Raw genomic sequence first — 10,797 nt, forward strand, 5'->3', positions numbered from 1 at the left:
ATGTATACATATATATATGTACATGTATATCTACGTATATATATATACACACATACACACACGCACGCGCACCTATTCACACACAAATTTCTGCTTCCGTGGAACATTGGAAGCAGAAACGGCTGTTGTATGGGATAAAGTCCATTTGTATTAAAAAGTAATAATCGATGTTAGTAAATTGTAGTTGATCAATATTTCTCCATTTTCTGTTTACTTTAAATTTGATTCCGGATGAACTCATGTTTATCTTTGGCATTGCCTGTAACTTATTTTCTTTATTGCTCACAAGGGGCTAAACATAGAGGGGTCAAGCAAGAACAGACAAAGGAATTAAGTAGATTACATCGACCCCAGTGCGTAACTGGTACTTAATTTATCGCCCGCCGAAAGGATGAAAGGCAAAGTCGACCTCGGCGGAATTTGAATTCAGAACGTAACGGTAGACGAAATACCGCTAAGCATTTCGCCCGGCGTGCTAACGTTTCTGCCAGATCGCCGCCTTACTTTGCCTGTAACTTATGGGCATAATATGAACGCTACTAACCTTATATATATATAATATATATACGTATATCTTACACACCCACATATATATATCAAATATATCTATCTGTATATATACACACATAACACGTTATATATATATATATATATATATATATATATATATATATACATACACGTTGACAGTTACATATCGTGCTAGTTTATACTCTTCCATAAAATAAGACGTGTCTTTTAAATTAGTTCGATGAGCAGAGAGAAATACGCAGGCAATCTATACAAACACATAATGTGATGCACAAACACAAACACACACACATACACACACACACACACACACACACACACACTTCATTCCGTGATGCCATCGCGTAAACAATTTAACTATATTTCACTGTTTTTTCGTATTATGGAAATATAACCACAACACGTTCTCCCAGTCTTAATTTTAATCTAATTTCAATTCAATTCATTGATTTTTTTACCACATAATCATACCAAGTTGCAATGTTTAAATAGATATAGCAGGGAATGACACAAGTGCCGCTGATGATCTGTGACAATGACGGAAATTAATGGCCAAGTGTCAAGAAATCTCTGTGGGATCGTGTAAGTGAAACAAACGGAACAATGGTCAACAACAGCATCGAATAATTATAATAGTAATAATAATGATGATGATGATGATGATGATGATGATGATGATGATAATAAATGCTCTAATGCAGTACCAGGCAGTGGCTGTCATGGCTTCTTATCTTAACTGATTGGAAGTGCTGTCATGTACATTGTTTTGTCTTGGTATAAAAGATGGGCTACAGCAAATAGTCTGCTCAATACCACAGATTTGCTAGTCAGTTGTTTGACCTTAACCAGCTGACCATGTCCCTTAGTGGCTGATGATATGTGCATCTCTGATCCTGAGCAGAAGTAGTGGGTGGGGGGCATCATACCCGTGTGTTGAAAGGAATTCTTAGAGGTCAAGAAAAGTAATAGACAAAGCAAAATCTCAACAATGGCTGAGAAGCTCAGGACACAAAGCGGAGACTGAAGGATTTTTAATTGAAGCACAAGATCAAAGCCTTCCCAACAGAAATCACCAAAGACATGTAAAGAAAAGAAATATGAGTAACTTCAGAAAATGTGGTGATGGAGAAGAAACAATAAATCATATTGTCTCTGACTTCCCGGTCCTGGCTAAGAAGGAATATATTCACTGACACGACAAAGTTGAGACCTATATACACTGAAAGTTATGCCAACACTGTGGAATAACAATAAAAAAAGAGGGTATAGGCACACTCCAGAAAAGTTCACAGAAAATGAAAAAGCAACCATACTCTGGGATATGACTACACACAGCTAGAGAAATTAAGGCCAATAGGCCAGATATAGTTGTCAGAGATCACCAAGAAAAAAATGCTTTCTAATCGATGTATCAATACCAACAGATGACAATGTTTCTTTAAAAGAAACAGAAACTTTCAAAATGCAAAGATCTGGAAGTAGAGGTAACTCGAATGTAAAGCCTAAAAACAGAAACAATTCCTATTACAGTAGGCGCATTAGGTATGATAGAAACATTCAGGCAAATACATAAGAAAAACACCAGGACTTAAAAGTATATACAACATACAGAAAATAGCACTACTACGCACCGCGCACATCCTACGTAAAACACTTTCAATACAGTGAAAATAAGAGCACCACAAAACAAATCACAGCACATACCCAAGGTACATAGAGCTGCGCTCGTCAGTGCAATGAAAGTACGTGATAAAAATAAGACTACTGAATAATAACAAAAAATAATAATGATAATGATTATGAGGAGGAAGAGGAAGAGGAGGATTCTTTTTATTTTAGACACGAAGCTTGAATTTTTACGGGAGGGGGACAAGTCGATTACATCGACTTACATCGACAGTGCGCCACTAGAACTTATGTCACCGACCCCGAAAGGATGAAAGGCAAAGTCGAACTCGGCGGAATTTGAACTCAGATGATTTCTTTTATTTGCTAAAAACAAGATGAGGAACATTAGAAGGACATCAAACAAGTTGAGAGACATTAAAAAGGCAGTTTACAATTTTTGAGTGACGAATGAGTTATAAAAAAAAACGAGAGATGCGATAAAAAGTACAAATAGAATACAAAATAAATGAACATATGGATGGTGCAAACTTCTTGATACAGAAGAGCCTCAAACTAAGGCAAATGAAGGATCCCTCCGCAATAGATTCAGGATTACCCTGATCATCAAAAGCTCAAGCCCTCATCTATTTTACGTTTATTAGTGAAGGTGCATGGCTTAGTGGTTAGCGCGTAGAGCTTACGATCGTGAGGTTGTGAGTTCGATTCCCGGACCGAGCTGTGTTGTGTTCTTGAGCAAGACACTTTATTTCACGTTGCTCCAGTTAACTCATCTGTAGAAATGAGTTGCGACATCACTGGTGCCAAGTTGCATCGGCCTTTGCCTTTCCCTTGGATAACATCAGTGGGGTGGAGAGGGGAGGCTGGTATGCGTAGGCGACTACTGGCTTTCCACAAACAATCTTGCCCTGACTTGTGCCTCGGAGGGTAACTTTCTAGGTGCAATCCCATATGAGGTACATATTTAGAGTTGTTCCATTTATCCTGACCATTTTTACCATACTCTCTCTTTACTGTTTTATGTAGGATGTGCGCTGTGCCTAGGAGTGCTATTTATGTGTTTCAGTCATTTGACTGCGGCCATGCTGGAGCACCGCCTTTAGTCGAGCAAATCGACCCCAGGACTTATTCTTTGTAAGCCTAGTACTTATTCTATCGGTCTCTTTTGCCGAACCGCTATGTTACGAGGACGTAAACACACCAGCATCGGTTGTCAAGTGATGTTGGGGGACAAACACAGACATACAAACATACACACACACAGACACACACACAAGCACACAGACACAGACACAGACACACACACACACACACACACACACACACACACACAACACACACACACACACACACATATATATATATATATTATATATATATATATATACATATATACGACGGGTTTCTTTCAGTTTCTGTCTACCAAATCCACTCACTAAGCTTTGGTCGGCCCGAGGCTATAGTAGAAGACACTTGCGCAAGGTGCCACGCAGTGGAACTGAACCCGGAACCATGTGGTTGGGAAGCAAGCTACTTACCACACAGCTACTCTTATGCCTCTTCACCCGCCTTTTGACAAAATCGTGGAGCAGAGCACTCCTTCTCTACAAACACTTCCAATTTTAAGTGGAACTTGAAAAAAACCGATGCGCGCTTGATTGATGATGAAAACGCTTGTCCTCAACCTTTCCGGCCACGTCCATCACATAACCTCTTTCGCCATAAGTACTAGAGTGAAGAACACCATCTGTTTCCGCCATTTTAAAGGTCGGTTGTGAGACGGAAGATGACAATAATGATAATGCCGATGAAGATGATGATGATAATGATGATGATAGTTTTGGTGGAGGTGATGGTGTTGAATAGGATGATAGTTGTAGTGGTTAAGGCGGTGATAGTCGTGGTAGTTGAAGTGGTGAAGATTGTGTTGGTTGTGGCGACAGCGGCAGCAGCGGCGGTGGTGGTGATGATGATGATGATGATGATGATGATGATGAAGATCATGATGAGGATCGTGGTGGTGGTGGTGGTGGTGGTGGTGATAGATATGATGGAGGTGGTGATGGTGGTGACGGTGGTGACAGTGGTGGTTGAAGTGATGGTTGTGGCAGTTATGGCGGCGGTAATGATGTTGATGATGTCGATGATGACGATGATGATATTTACGATAGATAGATAGATAGATAGATAGATAGATAGATAGATAGATAGATAGATAGATAGACAAGCAGGCAGGCAGGCAGGCAGACAGACAGACAGACAGACAGACAGACAGATAGATAGATAGATAGATAGATAGATAGATAGATAGATAGATAGATAGATAGATTGATTGATTGATTGATTTAAAAAGCCCCACTGATTTCCCAAGAAGCGATTTATAGGAGGCAGGATCTCGATAATCCATTTTCAGACGTTGTACAAATTACTAATGCTTACCGATATAACAGCGAGTATTAGTTGAACAGAAGACAAGAATATAGTGTTTTTTCCCTGTTTTGAAGTGAAAAGCTACGTTTTATTGCACTGCATTAATGGATTTCCATTATATGTACATATAAACATATATGTATGCATGTATATGTATTATATATATATATATATAATATATATAATATATAATATATATATATATATATAATATATACATATACATATACATATACATGCATAATATAATACACACAAACAGATGTGCGCAGACACGAATACGTGTTTATTGAAAACTTAAATGATGTCTTTTTAAAGAGAATTGATCTTATTAGAAATAATGTTTGAAAGGAATTGCGCATGCGCATTAAGCCTCTTGGACGTGGTTTCCATTACACATACATAACTATTTGACTGTAATCAGACATGTTTGATTACTTTAGAGGGCCAAAAGTTATTTAGACGGCGTGCCAAAACGAAAATTATTAGAGAATTTGATTAGGAAACGGGTATACATCTTTTACGCTGGATATTACAAACAATTTTATTTATTTATGCGCCCTTTTCAAGCGTAGCCAGGCTTATGGGCCCAGTTTTCCGGTTTCTGTGGCGTATGTGTTCCCCCCAGCTGGACGGGACGCCAGTCCATCACAGCGTTACTCAAGAAAGTTTGAGAGAAAGTTGGGCGAAAGAGCATAACAGGGGTCGCAATCACCCCCTGCCGGAGCCTCGTGGAGCTTTTAGGTGTTTACGCTCAATAAACACACACAACGCCCGGTGTGGGAATCGAAACCGCGGTCCTCCGACCGCGAGTCCGCTGCCCTAACCACTGGGCCATTGCACTTCCACAGAGATGAATGAGCTTTATTTAAAATTATTCCCTAGATTCCGTTTCTTAAGTTTTAGCTTCACCAGGACGATGTTTATATGTACGTAGGTTTATCATGTGTCACCGGATTCATAAGGCCGGGATTTAGCTCGATCTACCTTGAAGGTATTGTCGACGGAGTTTTATCACACCACCCACTCCCTGGACGGGACGCCGGTCTGTCATATGGTTAACTTCCCAGTTATTGCTGGAACTCGCTTACAACTGAGTGGGCTGGAACAACAAGAGATGAAGTGTTTTGCTCAAGAACACAATGCACCGCCAGCTACGGGAATCGAAACCTCAATCATACTATCATGAGTTCAACATCCTAACCAGTAGTCCACTGATCATTTAAAGTCAAAAATACATGTGCATTATTTACATTATTTACATTATTTACATTTGACGGATATTTGTCCTCATCTTGTTTGTTTCAGCTGAAATACCCTCCAACCTTCATCAGGTGTCTTGGAGAAATTTCGAACCTGGGTTCTCATTCCTAAGGTATTTTTCAATGTTGTTGCTGTTTGCTGTTGTTGTTGTTATTGTTGTTATTATTATTATTTTTATTATTATTATTATTATTATACAAATAATGTAAATAATGCACACAATTCTTCATCTCTTAAATATAGAACTGTCAAAAATACATTTTGATACTATTTCAACACTAACTGTATTTGTCATCTTATATTTTGTATTGTTGTCTGTTACATTTTTGTATTATCATTTATTTTATGTTTATTAGTGAAGGTGCATGGCTTAGTGGTTAAAGCGTAGAGCTTACGATCGTGAGGTTATGAGTTCGATTCCCGGACCGAGCTGTGTTGTGTTGTGTTCTTGAGCAACACACTTTATTTCACGTTGCTCCAGTTAACTCATCTGTAGAAATGAGTTGCGACGTCACTAGTGCCAAGCTGCATCGGCCTTTGCCTTTCCCGTAGATAACATCAGTGGTGTGGAGAGAGGAGGCTGGTATGCATGGGCGACTGCTGGCTTTCACAAACAATCTTGCCCTGACTTGTGCACGGAGGGTAACTTTCTAGGTGCAATCCCATAGTCATTCCTGACCGAAGGGGGGGGCTCCTCACAGATGAATATGTACGTACATATATGCATCATATCTCATATATATATATATATAATATATATATATGTGCGAGATAAGATTCCAACAACAGTGAGTATTCACCTGTACATTAAATATGTGGTTTCCATTTTAAAATCTTACAAACGATGATTCCAGGAAATTTTAATTAATCAGCATATTCTATTCCGCTATCGTCACATTCAAGCAACGCTAATGAATCCAAGGAAATCTGTTTCTGATAACAATGAGAGTTGTACTTACTTTCACAGGCAAAAGGTTATTTAAAAATTCATTGTTTCGGCTGATTGTAGATTGCTTTATTCGTGTCTAAAAGATATGCGTTTTCCGCATATTGAATAAAATTCAGATTATTTCGACGCTCTGGTTATGTCGGTCATATAAATAATAAAAGTGTCCATAGAATAGAACCTTGATCAATACCTATGGAGATAGATAGATAGGTAGATGAAATAACATTTTACCATTGTATACAGCATATTCATATCGACTAGTGAGGTAACTGTGGAACATGTGTTCTATAATGAAATAAGACACTGACTCTGAAAAGCAGATAGATAGATAGATAGATAGATAGATAGATAGATAGATAGATAGATAGATAGATAGATAGAGAGAGATAGATAGATAGATAGATAGATAGATAGATAGATAGATAGAGAGAGAGAGAGAGAGAGAGAGAGAGAGAGATTTAAACAAACATACAAACAAGCAGGCAGATAGATAGATAGATAGATAGATAGATAGATAGATAGATAGATAGATAGATAGATAGATAGATAGATACTTAAACAAACATACAAACAAGCAGGCAGATAGATAGATAGATAGATAGATAGATAGATAGATAGATAGATAGAGAGAGAGAGAGAGAGAGAGAGAGAGAGAGAGATTTAAACAAACATACAAACAAGCAGGCAGATAGATAGATAGATAGATAGATAGATAGATAGATAGATAGATAGATAGATAGATACTTAAACAAACATACAAACAAGCAGGCAGATAGATAGATAGATAGATAGATAGATAGATAGATAGATAGATAGACAGACAGACAGACAGACAAACAGTCAAACAGTCAAACAGACAGACTGATAGACAGACAGGTAGACAGACAGATAGATCGAAAGATAGATAGGTAGTAAAACAGAAGGGCTCATTTAAATTAAATCAAGGCAAAACAAAGGTGTATTAGCTGAAGAAGTGGAACCTTATGAAAACACAAACTTACATGTTACATGATGCTGCGTATTGTTACATGTAATGTTATATAATCTATCCGTGTTCTACATAAAATTCGCAGCGAAAACATGTGTAGTCATACACAAAATACCCATCCGTTTCATATTTACATTCACACACATATATATATATTCTGTAAATTTATACACACACACACACACACACACCACACACACACACACACACACACACACCACACATATATATATATATATTCTATAAATAATCTTTTCTACTGTAAGCACAACTGGTACTTAATTTATCGATCTCGGCGGAATTTGAACTCAGAACGTAAAGACAGACGAGATACCTATTTCTTTACTACCGACAAGGGGCTAAACACAGAGAAGACAAACAAGGACAGACAAACGGATTAAGTCGATTACATAGACCCCAGTGCGTAACTGGTACTTAATTTATCGACCCGGATAAGGATGAAAGGCAAAGTCGACCTCGGCGGAATTTGGACTCATAACGTAGCGGCAGAGGAAAAACCTGTTTCTTTACTATCCACAAGGGGCTAAACACAGAGGGGTCAAACAAGGACAGACAAACGGATTAAGTCGATTATATCGACCCTAGTGCGTAATTGGTACTTATTTAATCAACTCCGAAAGGATGAAAGGCACAGTCGACCTCGACGGAATTTGAACTCAGAACGTAGCGGCTGACGAAATACTGCTAAGCATTTCGCCCGGCGTGCAAACGCTTCTGCCAGTTCGCCGCCTTATATTCTGTAAATAATAGCAATAATATTTTTATAAGCTTATAAGCGATCACCGAGCATAAGATTTAAGCTTATAAAAATATTATTGTTATTTACAGAATTGTAAAAAAATCGACGCTTCTTACCAAAGACCGTCGCATATGTGTGTGTGTGTGTGTGTGTTGTGTGTGGTGTGTGTGTGTGTGTAATATTTAATTTTAAAAAAATTATGTTATTTTAAATTCGTCTTCCACACACTCTCACCGACCTATATCCATATCTACTGTATGCACACACACACACACACACACACTCTCTCTCTCTCTCTCTCTCTCTCTCTCTAATGCTACTAACTTGCTCGCCTCACTCGCTCACACATACATCACTCACATAAATACAAAAACACAGAGGCACCAAACACCAACATACACACACACAGATACACACTCACTCACGCACACACACACATACACTCACAAGCCATTTTCACACACACACATATATATATATATATGTATGTATGTATGTATGTATACTTATACTTTTCTGATTTCTATGTTTGCTCAAGAATACCACATGCCGCTCAGTCCAGGAATCGAAACCATGACCTTGCGAGCGTGAGTTCAACAACCTTGTGGCTAGGCCACGGCCTTCATTTTGTGTATGAGAAACGTAATATTAATTTCAAAATTTTATGCCAGAAAGGCAACTTTGGAGCGGGGAGGGATTAAATAGATTACATCGAGCCCAGTGCGTAACTGGTACTTATTTAATCGGCCCTAAAAGACTGAAAGGCAAAGTCGACCTCGGCGGAATTTGAACTCAGACGAAATACCGCTAAGCATTTCGCCCGGCGTGCTAACGATTCTGCCAGCTCACCGCCTTTATGAGAAACATATTATTGGTTTCGAATTTTAGCTTAAAGTCCAACAATTTGGGGATAAATCGAATACATCGACCTAGTGTTCAACTGCTAAGTCAACCTCGGCAGGTTTTGAATTAAGAACGTGAAGACGGACGAACTGCCGCTAAGTGTTTTGCTTAGCATGCTAACGATCCTGCCAGCTCGCCGCCCTATAAGGAGCATAATATTTTGGAAGGAAAGAGAGTGAATATACTCGATAGATTAAACGAGAATTTCCTGACAAAGTAGAGTCCAAATTCTGATTTCAATACTTGATAAACCCGTTGCCATTCAGTTATGTCTCTGATGTTTTTGGAAACATGTATGGAGAGAGACAACTTCCTGTTTCTTTTCCACAAAAAGTACAAATTTTTTCGTAACTTATTAAAATATACCGATACTGCGAGAATGAAATCAAACCCAATAAATTCCTTTGCCGGGATGAAAATAAGACTATTGGAAACAACGATGTGTTACAAAGGGGCGCGGACGAGAGAGAACAATCGATTATATCGACCTCGGTAGTTGACTTGTACTTATGTTATTAAACCCCAGAAGGATGAAAGGCAAATTCGACATCTGAGGGATGTAACTATTGTATAAGGAAAACTATTTCACATACAATTCTTTCGTGATTTTTAGGTCTTATTTGTAAAAGACTTTACTCGAGATTCAGTTCGGTGGATTTGTCGATTTTCTTTTTTCAAAATCCATGGAATGTTTCGTTTCTTCTTTTTATCTGAATTCCAATAAAGGAACTTTCGTTTTTGTTTAGAAACCGCCCGTTTCTTTATAAAAAGAATGGAAAATTATATATATATATATATATATATATATATATATATATATATTATATATATATATATATAATACATACATACATACATACATACATACATACATACATATATACATACATATATATATATATATATATATATATATATATATATAGGTAAACAGTAAAAATAATTACAGACATGGACAAGAACATGAAACACCACAGAGACGACACAAGAACCACAGGACGGGACATTCGAAGCCCTCAGTCATCAGTCAAGAACCAGATCATCTTAGCAATTTCGGCTGATTAATCTTGAGATTGCTCCGATATGGGCAGCCCGCCAAGGGAAATCTAAGCCAAGCGCATTAGATCCCCTGGAAGAAAGCTTCGAATGTATACAACACGAGGACGGAAAACGAACGAAGTACACGAACAAAAATACAGAATACGTGACACCAATAAGAATACAAAAACGTAAAAACAATAACGGTAAAAATAAAAAACAAAACAAAACCAGGACGTAGGACAAGGGTCTTTCGACAGGACGAGTTGAGTATGGGGCTGGCTTGTGAAGTTGTGCCTAATGGCCGCA

The 10,797-nt window shown here is 38.0% G+C and overlaps 1 long non-coding RNA gene across 1 annotated transcript; it reads left to right on the top strand.

The window, feature by feature from the left end:
* Positions 1 to 111: 111 nt before the first annotated feature.
* Positions 112 to 9,608, top strand: LOC118763742. The gene is made up of 3 exons (XR_004999494.1): positions 112 to 261; positions 1,096 to 1,103; positions 9,599 to 9,608. It is a non-coding gene; the product is annotated as an uncharacterized LOC118763742 (long non-coding RNA).
* Positions 9,609 to 10,797: the final 1,189 nt, after the last annotated feature.

The sequence above is a fragment of the Octopus sinensis genome, linkage group LG6, assembly GCF_006345805.1.
Source record: "Octopus sinensis linkage group LG6, ASM634580v1, whole genome shotgun sequence".
Classification (NCBI taxonomy): domain Eukaryota; kingdom Metazoa; phylum Mollusca; class Cephalopoda; order Octopoda; family Octopodidae; genus Octopus; species Octopus sinensis.